The sequence below is a fragment of the Eublepharis macularius genome, chromosome 2, assembly GCF_028583425.1.
Source record: "Eublepharis macularius isolate TG4126 chromosome 2, MPM_Emac_v1.0, whole genome shotgun sequence".
Classification (NCBI taxonomy): Eukaryota; Metazoa; Chordata; class Lepidosauria; order Squamata; family Eublepharidae; genus Eublepharis; species Eublepharis macularius.
Window position 1 is genome coordinate 35,370,054 of NC_072791.1, and position 10,241 is coordinate 35,380,294.

Genomic DNA, 10,241 nt, shown 5'->3' on the forward strand with positions numbered 1-10,241 from the left:
CCTCTCACTCCACTCGCTGGCCTGCTCAACCTGTGCCACTCACCCCCTTTGATCTCCACCATCTCCTCCTTCATTGACTCTCCTCCTTGCCTCCGCTCCAACTCCACTCCATTGCTCCTACTCAACCCACCCCACCCCACCCTGTGGATGTGCTTCCCTTTTATCCCTTCAGCCTAGCCATGCTCTACTTGCCAACCATGCCCTCCTGCTGTCTTCCACCCATGGCCCTAGCTGGCCTAGGCAGTTGCTTAGCTACTACTTTACACAAAGGGTGATAAACACATGGAATTCGTTGCCACAGGAGGTGGTGGCAGCTACAAGCATTGCCAGCTTCAAGAGGGGACTGGACAAATATATGGAGCAGAGGTCCATCAGTGGCTATTAGCCACAGGAGATAGATGGTATTCTCTTTGTGGGGAGGTGGTGCTCTGTTGTCTTGGTGCTGGAAGGAAGGCAGTGGGAGGGCTTCTGGTGTCCTGGCCTCACTGACAGTCCTTTAGATGGCACTGGATTTCTAGCCACTGTGTGTGACAGAATGTTGGACTGGATGGGCCTGATCCAACATGGCTTTGCTTATGTTCTTATGTTCTTAGGCAGCTGCACCTGTGTTCATTTGGCTGGAAGCACTGGGCCGGTCCACCTGTGTCTTGTTGGCTGGCTGCCCAGCCTCCCTGGCTGAGCTGACGGCTGACTGCAGGCACAGTTGAGCCTCCCTGGCTGGTTGTCCATCTCCTCCCACAGAATGCCTCAGGCAGCTCCACCTGGGGCTGCTTAGCTCCTAGCATCCCCTGGGCTAGGTTACTGCTTTCTAGCTGGGCTGCAGGCTGGGGCGTGGCTCTGAGCTGCTGAGGCTGCTTCTCCTCCCTGGCTGGTGAGGCTTCAGCTTGGCCTGCTGCTGGCTGCCTGTCCCCACTGTCTTGGCCCTCTCCGTACGCTCTAGCCCCCTCTGGGTTGCCCCCAGTCTCCTTACCTGGCCCCCTGGACTCCCACTGGAGGGTGGGGCTGGCTGGCCTCCACCTGCCCCTTCTAACACTCTGAGGCTTGGGTGTCTCTTCCCTTCCCCCTGTGGCTGGCTGGGGCTTGGGTGTCTCTTCCCTTCTCCCTGTGGCTGGCCGGGGCTTGGGTGTCCCTTCCCTTCCCCCTGTGGCCGGCTGGATCTGGGTCTGGCTGTCTGCCAAGGCAGCTGGGTCACTGCCTCCTGGGGGTCTCCTGTCCTCTTCTCCAGGCCCACTTCAAGCAATCTTGTTCCTTTGATTCCTGCAGTTTCAAGATTCCCAAATAATGCATGTTGGAGGGAAAATGGTTGTTTGGCATTCATTAGTTTTCACTAGTGCCCTGACCTGGATAGGCCAGGTGAGCCTGATCACATCTGATCTCAGAAGCTAAGTAGGGTTGGCTTTGGTTTGTAATTGGATGGGAGACCTCCAATGAAGACCAGGGCTGTAGAGGCAGGCAATGGCACATCACCTCTCTTGCCATGAAAACTCCTCCAGGGGTTGCCATAAGTTCAGTTATGACTTGAGGGCACCACACACACAGAGGTTTCACTGATAAAGAGCAAGAGTCCAGTAGCACCTATAAGACTACCACAGATTTTGTTAGTGTTATAGGTGCTACTGGATACTTGCTCTTTTCTACTGCTACAGACAGCTAACCATCTTGATCTATCTCCATTAGGTTTCACACAAGCAATCTGTGGAATGCTTTTTAGGCAGAATAAGGATCCTTGGGTTGCTACAGTTTCATAACCACTCTCACAGATAATTTTATATTGGTTTGGATCTGAGATTACAATAATATGATTTCTGGACATTCTTTCTGAATTCCAAATAAAAGGCTGGATGTGAAAGTAATTTTATATTAATTGTAGGCTTTGTTTTGATTATTAAAATCAGGATATTATGTCATTGTCAGATTAGTTTGGAACAAAAAGTGCCTTTTCTTGGCTGCTCACACTTGGATATTTGGTTTTTCCCTTAAGAAGATACATAACTTTAATGGTAAACCAGAAAGGAGAATTCATCCTGGGTTTTTTGCCTGTCTTCTAAAGATTCTTTATTTTTCAGATGCTCTAAATATTTTAGTCTTTTAACAATTGGCTATTTGGAAACATATTTTCTCATTTTTTATTCACATTTCACATAGAATATGCTCCTTCTGACAGAATCTCAATGGAGCTGTTACAGGTGAAGAACCTGAATTTTTTTTGTAGAGGAAATCTCTAGCCCCAGTTAATGCTTTGGAAAAGGAGGGCAAAGACTCCCTTTGCTCATTAAGCCATTGTAAGGTGAGGAGATACTTAGGGCTCAGAGAAAAACACATGCTTTCTGATCCTGCCTCCTCCAAAACAAAATACTATGAGGCAGGATTAAAGTTTCAAGACCATACTCCAAAGGATGCATTCCCTCAAAATCCAATGTTGTCCTCCAGCGTCCTCCATCAGAAAAGGTGGAAGGCCTTATATCCATTTACCCCTATGGCAATTGGTGTTGTGTGTGTTTGTGGGGGGATTTGATTCTCCTTTTACCAGCTAATAGAATTGAGCTAGTCTGAGGGGTAGTGCCTGCACAATGTTTTCTTCTATTCTGAAGGTTGCCAAATACCTGAAGAAAAAAATTAGCCTGTCCTTTTAATAGCAGTTTAGTGGGATGACATTGATCAGATAATGTTCGCCTCTAGGGACTTGTTCTGTCCTTCTTTCTTTGGTCTTTGGGTACCCATAGCCTGGCAGCCAGTGGGAGGATTGGGGTGGGAAAATGGAGGGAAGTAACATCGGCGACCTCAATAGAGTTTCTGGCAATTCCTAGGGCCAAGCTACAAGTGACAAATGATACAGGTTGGACACTTGTCAGCTTCCCTCAAGTTTTGATGGGAAATGTAAGCATCCTAGTCTTGCAGCTTGGCTCTCCGACTGCTGTCCAATGGACCTTTCAACTGTCACTTGTCCAACATTCCGCCAAGCTGCCTACATTTCCCATCAAAACTTGAGAGAAGCTGACAAGTGTCCAATCTGTGTCATTCGTCACTTGTAGTTTGGCCCCTAGAGCTTCCCTATGTCACTTCTGGGCTTTACCCAGAAGTGATGTTGCGATGTAGCTGATCCTGTTTTTAATTTTTTTAAAAAAATTCCACTTTGAGTGGTAGTGGGCAAACGAGGCTGCCAGTAGGGAGCCTCCCATCATACTGGGATGCCTGGTAGACCTAGCTACATATTAGACTGTTTAATTTCTTTTGTTTTTTATTATTAATTTCCTAAGGGATTGTTGTGTTATTGGGTTGTTTTCTATAGTTTTGTTTTGTTATTGCTTCTTTTGTTGTTATTGATTTTTTTTCATAATTCTGTTTCATTATTATGTCCTAGTGGTTTCAGTGGAAGTACTCCCTCCCTCTTCTTGAGTGTGTACCTTCCTAATGTTCAGTCTCAACTGGACAAAACTGAGGGGGATTGCAATACTCCATCTACATTGCCAAATATTAGATAGACAGAAGAAAGGGGTCCCCCTTTTTGAGGCAATGGAAGTTGTTCAACATTAAAGTCTAGGAGAGAATTGATGGGAGATAGCTTGAGGAATTTGGCACTGCTTCCACTTAGATTGAAGAGCAGTAGCTTGAGCTTGCTGGGAGGACTTCCAGTGCCAGGTAGATGGCTGCTGCTTTTTCAAAATCACCCCTTCCTCTCCCTCTCTCATTGCTACATGTGCCCCTCCCCCATGCCCATACTGCACATTCTTCCCACTCTTGCCATGGTGATTGTGCACAGAAGTCAGATAAGACACTGTAATGTGTATGAAATGTATATAATTCTATTACTGGACTGTATGTGACAAAATAAATAAAATTAAGGTATTGTGGCTGGGTTACATTTGGGACAACCGGGCATACAACCCAGAGTGAGTTACACAAGACAAGCAAATCCCAAATTAACTGTAAGATTCATAGCAGCTTCAGGTGTGTGTGTGTGTGGGGGGGCACAATGAAAAAAGTATTCAAGGACACGCTCAGGAATACAGCAGCTGCTAAAACAATTAAGAACTAATGAAGCAAATAAGACTAAAGGGGGATTAAAAAAATGGCCTCCACACAGTCGATGTGCAGGAGAAAGAAAGATAGAAGGCAAACCAAAAAAGCAGGAGAAAAGGTGTGGGGTGGGGGTGGGGGAGCAAATCCCAAGTAAAATCAGCAAAATGCTTCAGAAGTAATTGGAGAGAGACACACACAAAAGAGGCAGCACACATAAAACAACTATAAGAAAGAAAGAAAGAAAGAAAGAAAGAAAGAAAGAAAGAAAGAAAGAAAGAAAGAAAGAAAGAAAAAGAAAAAGAAAGACTATAAAATACCATACTGTATTTGGCACAGGAAAACTTGCAAACAATCTCTTTCTCTTTCTGAGTGGATTCCTTCCTGCAAAAGACAAGCTGCAGTATATGAAACCAACTTTTATCTGATCCAAAGTCTTCAGGATTGGACTACCTCTCACATATATGGTGCCTTAGTGGCTACAGTCTGCTATTAATCAAGAAAACCCAAAGGCTCTCTCGCCCCACTTCCCCTAAGGAACACAGCTTTATGCCCCTATCAGAAAACTACAAGAGAGGAGACAGGTCAGGTCAGAAAGAAATTAAAGCTATGAAACGAAAGGAAAGAAAATCATGTGGGTTTTTTTTCATTATAGGCTGTTTAGATAGAGAATTTGTTTCATTTTCATATTAACTACTATAATTATGAAACCTCATTTTCCTAATTATTGTCATTAATAACAAATAAATGCACAAGTCTAGTACACATTGTTACTTCTGCATGCTGAAAGGCCCAGTTTATTAAGAGGTAGAGTGATTACTTATTAGTCCTTGGTCAGCTACATTCCTAATAAAGGCAATTTAAAACCTCACTGTTCTGAATGCCCTTGCAAATTATAACCTGGCAGAAAACCTTGATAAATGCTTTTCTCCTCACTGTCTTGCATACATAGATCAGTAATTTATACCTTGGTTGAACCTGAGGAGGATATATGGTCTTCTTAATCAATTAATATTGACTACTCTTTATTGGCCAGCCATTATAAACATGACTGAAATACTTCTCAGAGACAAAAATAGAGACAATACATCAAAAATAGAACTCATCAATATAAGGTCACAGGGGGTACCATCTTGTTTTCCCGACAGCTTTCAGAAATACAAATTCCCTCCATGGCAACGAAAAGCTTTGCTTCAGGCTATGTGGTTTCAAGGTCCAAATGAACACCCCAAGACAAACTTTCATTGTCCAGGAAGCCAACGCTTGTGCCAAAATCACCTGTGTAAAATGTAGGTAGTTTTAAATACTTATAAATGAATTTTCCTGCATGGAAAGTTGCTTTATACGTATATAAATCAACATTTATAGATACTGATGTAGGAAAATTGATATAAATCAATTTTTTTGCATCAGTAAATTTATAGCCAAACCCTATTGTGTCCAATTGAGCTTACCTGCATATGGTTGTGCAGACAATTGCTGCCGCAGATACTCAGTCAGGACAAGCAGAGTTAGAACTAGACATGGGCAAGAACCAGAAAAAAACCGAACCATGGGGTTTGTGGTTAATGGGGTTTCCATGAAACAAGAACCACGAACTGGCTCGGAACTGGGCCCAGTTATGAAACAGTTCGTGGTTTTTGGGGTTTAAATACCCCTTTCTGGCAGGGAAAGGGGCCTTTAATCATTTAAAGGGCCCTTTCCTGCCACTTGCAAGGGGCAGGACCCTTTAAACTATCAGCTGGCAGGAAGGGGAATCCCCCCCTTACCACCCGCCAGCTGATAGTTTAAAGGGACCTGCTGCTTGCAAGGCAGGGCCCTTTAAATGGTCAAAAACGAGCCCCTAGCCCCAGCCCCACCCACCCAGCCTCAGCCCCTCACCCCCCTCAAGCCCCAGCCCCCCACTTACCTTCCCCCTGATGCTCGGGTGGTGGAGGCCTCCTTTGCTGCCCTGCTGGCCCATGCAGCAGAGGAGAAGGCCAAAAACGCCACAGCTACCATTTGAGGGGCAGAAAGGGCGTTTTCAGCCTCCTTCATTGCCCTGTGCACCCACACGGCAGTGGAGGAGAAAAAAAGGGGTCATCCCATCCCTCAAATGGCAGCTGCAGCTGCCATTTGAGGGGCGGGATAGCCCTTTTCCACCTTCTCCGCTGTCGCACAGGCCTGCAGGACAGTGGAGGAGGCCTCCACCACCCCAGCATCAGATGGAAGGTAAGTGGGGGGCTGGGGCTGGGCTTGGGATGGGGGTGAGGAGCTGGGGCTTGGGCTGGGGAGCTGGGGTGGGTGGGGGTTGGACTGTTTAAAGGGCCCTGCTGCTTGCAAGTGGCAGGTCCCTTTAAACTATCAGCTGGCAGGTGGCAAGGGGGGGATCCCCCACTGCCATCTGCCAGCTGATAGTTTAAAGGGACCTGCTGCTTGCAAGTGGCAGGAAAAGTTTAAATGGCCATTCACCCCACGGAAATGGCCATTTAAACTGGCCCTTTCATACAAACCAAACAAACCAGTAGTTCAGTTCGTGGAAGTTCGTGGAAACAAGCTTCCACAAACCCTGGTTCGCGAACCATGAACCAGGGGCTGGTTCGCGAACCATGGGCTTTTTTGGTTCGTATTTAGGTTCGTGTCCATCTCTAGTTAGAACTGTTTTTCACATGTTAGAAACCTGATAACTGTGCGTTTAGAACAGCTTCTTTGTTTTTTCATATATGCACACCAACAACAGGAGAAAAGCTGAAAAATGTTTCAAGTGGCATGCGTGAATTTAGCTTTGGACTCAGAGCAGCACTTTAGTAAATTTTATACTCCTTTTATTGACCTATTTAAATGTTCACGAGGAGCCATGGCTGGTGTACATACAGAACCAGAAGATTCCAGGTTCAGTCCCTGGAATCGCCACTGAAAGAATCTTGAGTCTTTGAGATTAATGAAGTAAATCAATCAAGAATTTCAGGTGTCAGGTGTTGGAAAAGACCTTTCTCTGCTTCACACCTGCCTCCTTTAGTAAGTGAGCTTGCTATTCTCACAATGCACAATGCTACTTCCCCATGTGGGACTTCACAGAAGCCAGCAAGATGAAAATAGGGTTACCTATAACTGTTGTTCATTGAACGGTCTTCTGTGCAGGTACACACCTCTCCTTCCTGCCCTAATGTAAACTCCCGTGGGAGGGGATGTCCAAAGAATAGTGCCCCTCCTCCTGGGTATGTGATGGTTTGGATGGGATAGCACCAAGGGGAAGAAGGGTAGTCCTAGAAAGCTGTGGAAATCTTTTCTGTGCATACAAAGAGCATCTGCCAGTAAGAGTGAACAAATACTGAGCTTCATATACTTTCACAGGACAGATATGTAGATGATAAGTGACAAAATGTAAATGAGGCACACACCAAACATTGACTGAAAAAGGGAGATAATTTTTGTGTCAGCTGTCAACATCTAAATCATGGCATCAAATGTTTGTTGTTTATTATGAGCATGATTATATGAGCATCCACGATAACTTGAGAAGAGAGCTTTTGTATTGTCGAAGGCTTTCACGGCTGGAGAACTATGGTTATTGTGGATTTTCCGGGCTGTATAGCCGTGGTCTTGGCATTGTAGTTCCTGACGTTTTGCCAGCAGCTGTGACTGGCATCTTCAGAGGTGTAGCACCAAAAGACAGAGATCTCTCAGTGTCGCAGTGTGGAAAAGATGTTGGCAGGTAATTTATATCTACTCAGGAAGGTGGGGTTGGGCTGAGTCATCCTGTAAGAGTTTCCCAGGGTATGGAATGCGAATGGAGGGAGGCGTCACTGTATCCTGAGGAGGTTTTTTTGCATATGGATTGGTGCTTGATATGCTAATCTTCTCTGCAGGGCTATTGTGGGGTATGGAGTATTTTGTTGACCTGGTGTTTTTCACCAGGCTAACAAATAGAGCATGGTTTCCGGTCCTGAAAAACACCAGGCTAACAAAATACTCTATACCCTACAATAGCCCTGCAGAGAAGATTAGCATATCAAGCACCAATCCATATGCAAAAAACCCTCCTCAGGATACAGTGAAGCCTCCCGCCATTAGCATTCCACACCCTGGGAAACTCTTACAGGATGACTCAGCCCAACCCCACCTTCCTGAGTAGATATAAATTACCTGCCAACATCTTTTCCTCACTGTGACACTGAGAGATCTCTGTCTTTTGGTGCTACACCTCTGAAGATGCCAGTCACAGCTGCTGGCAAAACGTCAGGAACTACAATGCCAAGACCACGACTATACAGCCCGGAAAATCCACAACACCCAAAAGAGCTTTTGTTCCTGATCAGCTGAACATTGCAATCCATCATACCCTCTCAGCTAATTAGCATCAGAGGTTTCCTCATTCCAAACCCAAACACAGAATATCAATTTTAATATTCTTTGGGGCTGATTTTCACATTTTTATAATAAGATCATATACTTTATTTGCTCTTGGAACATTGCTTGAAATAAATAAAAGTATCACATCTTATCCTGTTCTTTCTCCAAGGGGTTAAGAGGAGCTTACAGCTCTCCCCTTTCTGTTTAACCTCACAACAACTATGTAAGGTACTTAGGCTGACATCCAGTGAGCTTTGTGGGAAAATGACAATGTGAAATCAGATCTAACAATCTAACCATTGTACAACACTGTCTCAGTAATAATTGCTACTACTGATTCATTAGTGGAGTGGAACACTGCAACATTATCTGCATCAACAAAGAATTATGCCATCTTTTCTGCTTGTCATTGCTCATCTAAAGGGCACTTAGGATTCTGAGTATAAAGTTGTAAATGCTTGAAGTGATGTCTGTATGGTGACCTTTAAATATACATGTGACAGTATGATTCCTTTAGTTGCTATACTTAAAAAACCCTGAAATCTCATTTCCAATTATGTGCACAGCAATGCAGTCCCAGTGGGTGTTAATCTATTTGCAGTCATACTTATTGCCCCATATGATTTACGTGTTGTTATGAAAGAGAAAAAGTCACTTTACTCTCACTTGATGAAACCCCTACTTTCCATAATGATCCATAGGCTTCAGAAATAAACACCGACTTGAACTGACTGACAACACCAGTTATTGGGCAAAAGGTCTGTAGATCTGAACTGAGGTGAAGATCAATACTTATCAAAATACAGTTAATTTTGTGAGCAGGGATTTCTTGTTTCTGTTTCAGAGTGGTGCATCCCTTTAAATGGACAAAGTGTGGCTGCTTCCATATGGTTCTAATTGTGTGGCAGGAACAGATCCTCTGCATAAGAATTTTATCCATGGTTTCCCTTATGCCTGCCACTTCACCTAATTGATATAGTGTTAAAACACATGGGGGGGGTGGTTAGGGAAAGTGGGGAGGAAATAGTGCCTAATGTGAGCTTCAAAAATCTGTACCTTCCCATCCACATGGATGCTAAACCCTCTCTAAGTATGATTTGATGGAAGGATCATACCAAATTAGGTTTTGGAAACCATGCAGAAAAGCCCAGAATGTGGGTGCCTGCCCAATGATATTGTATGGAAGTGCAAAAATAAACTATTGCAGTTGAGGTTGGAATGCAGACCAAGGGCACTGTGTGGAAGCAACCTGTTTGTGGAAGCATAATGTGATAAGCTGAACTAAAAGCTGGGTGTTCCATGTTCAAATCTTCCAAGCATAGGGATGTGCATAGGGACTGCAGTGGACGTGGTGCAAACCCTCCTTCCTATGCCTGAAAGGATTAATTGGAACTGAGATTTTCAGGTCAGGAAAACAATACTGGGCAGGAAGAGATGGTTATCCAGTCCCTGAATTTACAGAATAGAGTGAGGGGGAATGCAGCATAGTAAAGATTGTGTGTGAATTGAGAGAGTTTCTATATAGAGAGAAACTGAAGATATTTTGATGACTACATTCTCCATTACTGGAAGATTCCTCCATCAACATAAGGGCCAGCCCCCAAATGGGAGACTATGGTTTTTCAAATGGCCCTCTTTGTCATTTACCATTGCTCAAACTCAAATATTTTGTCATCCAACCACTTTGCAAGGCTCAGAGGCTTCCAATTTTAGAAGACGGTGTTCAACATTATTTTCCTGCATATAATATTTTGGTCCTAGTTAATAAGATCCGTACCTACGTGGCAAACTGATAGATTAGGTCATTGATTTGGCTCCCAAGGTTCAGGAAGCATAACAGCAGTTGTAAATTGTCAGTGTCGGGCCCTTAAAAGGCATACCACATAAATGAA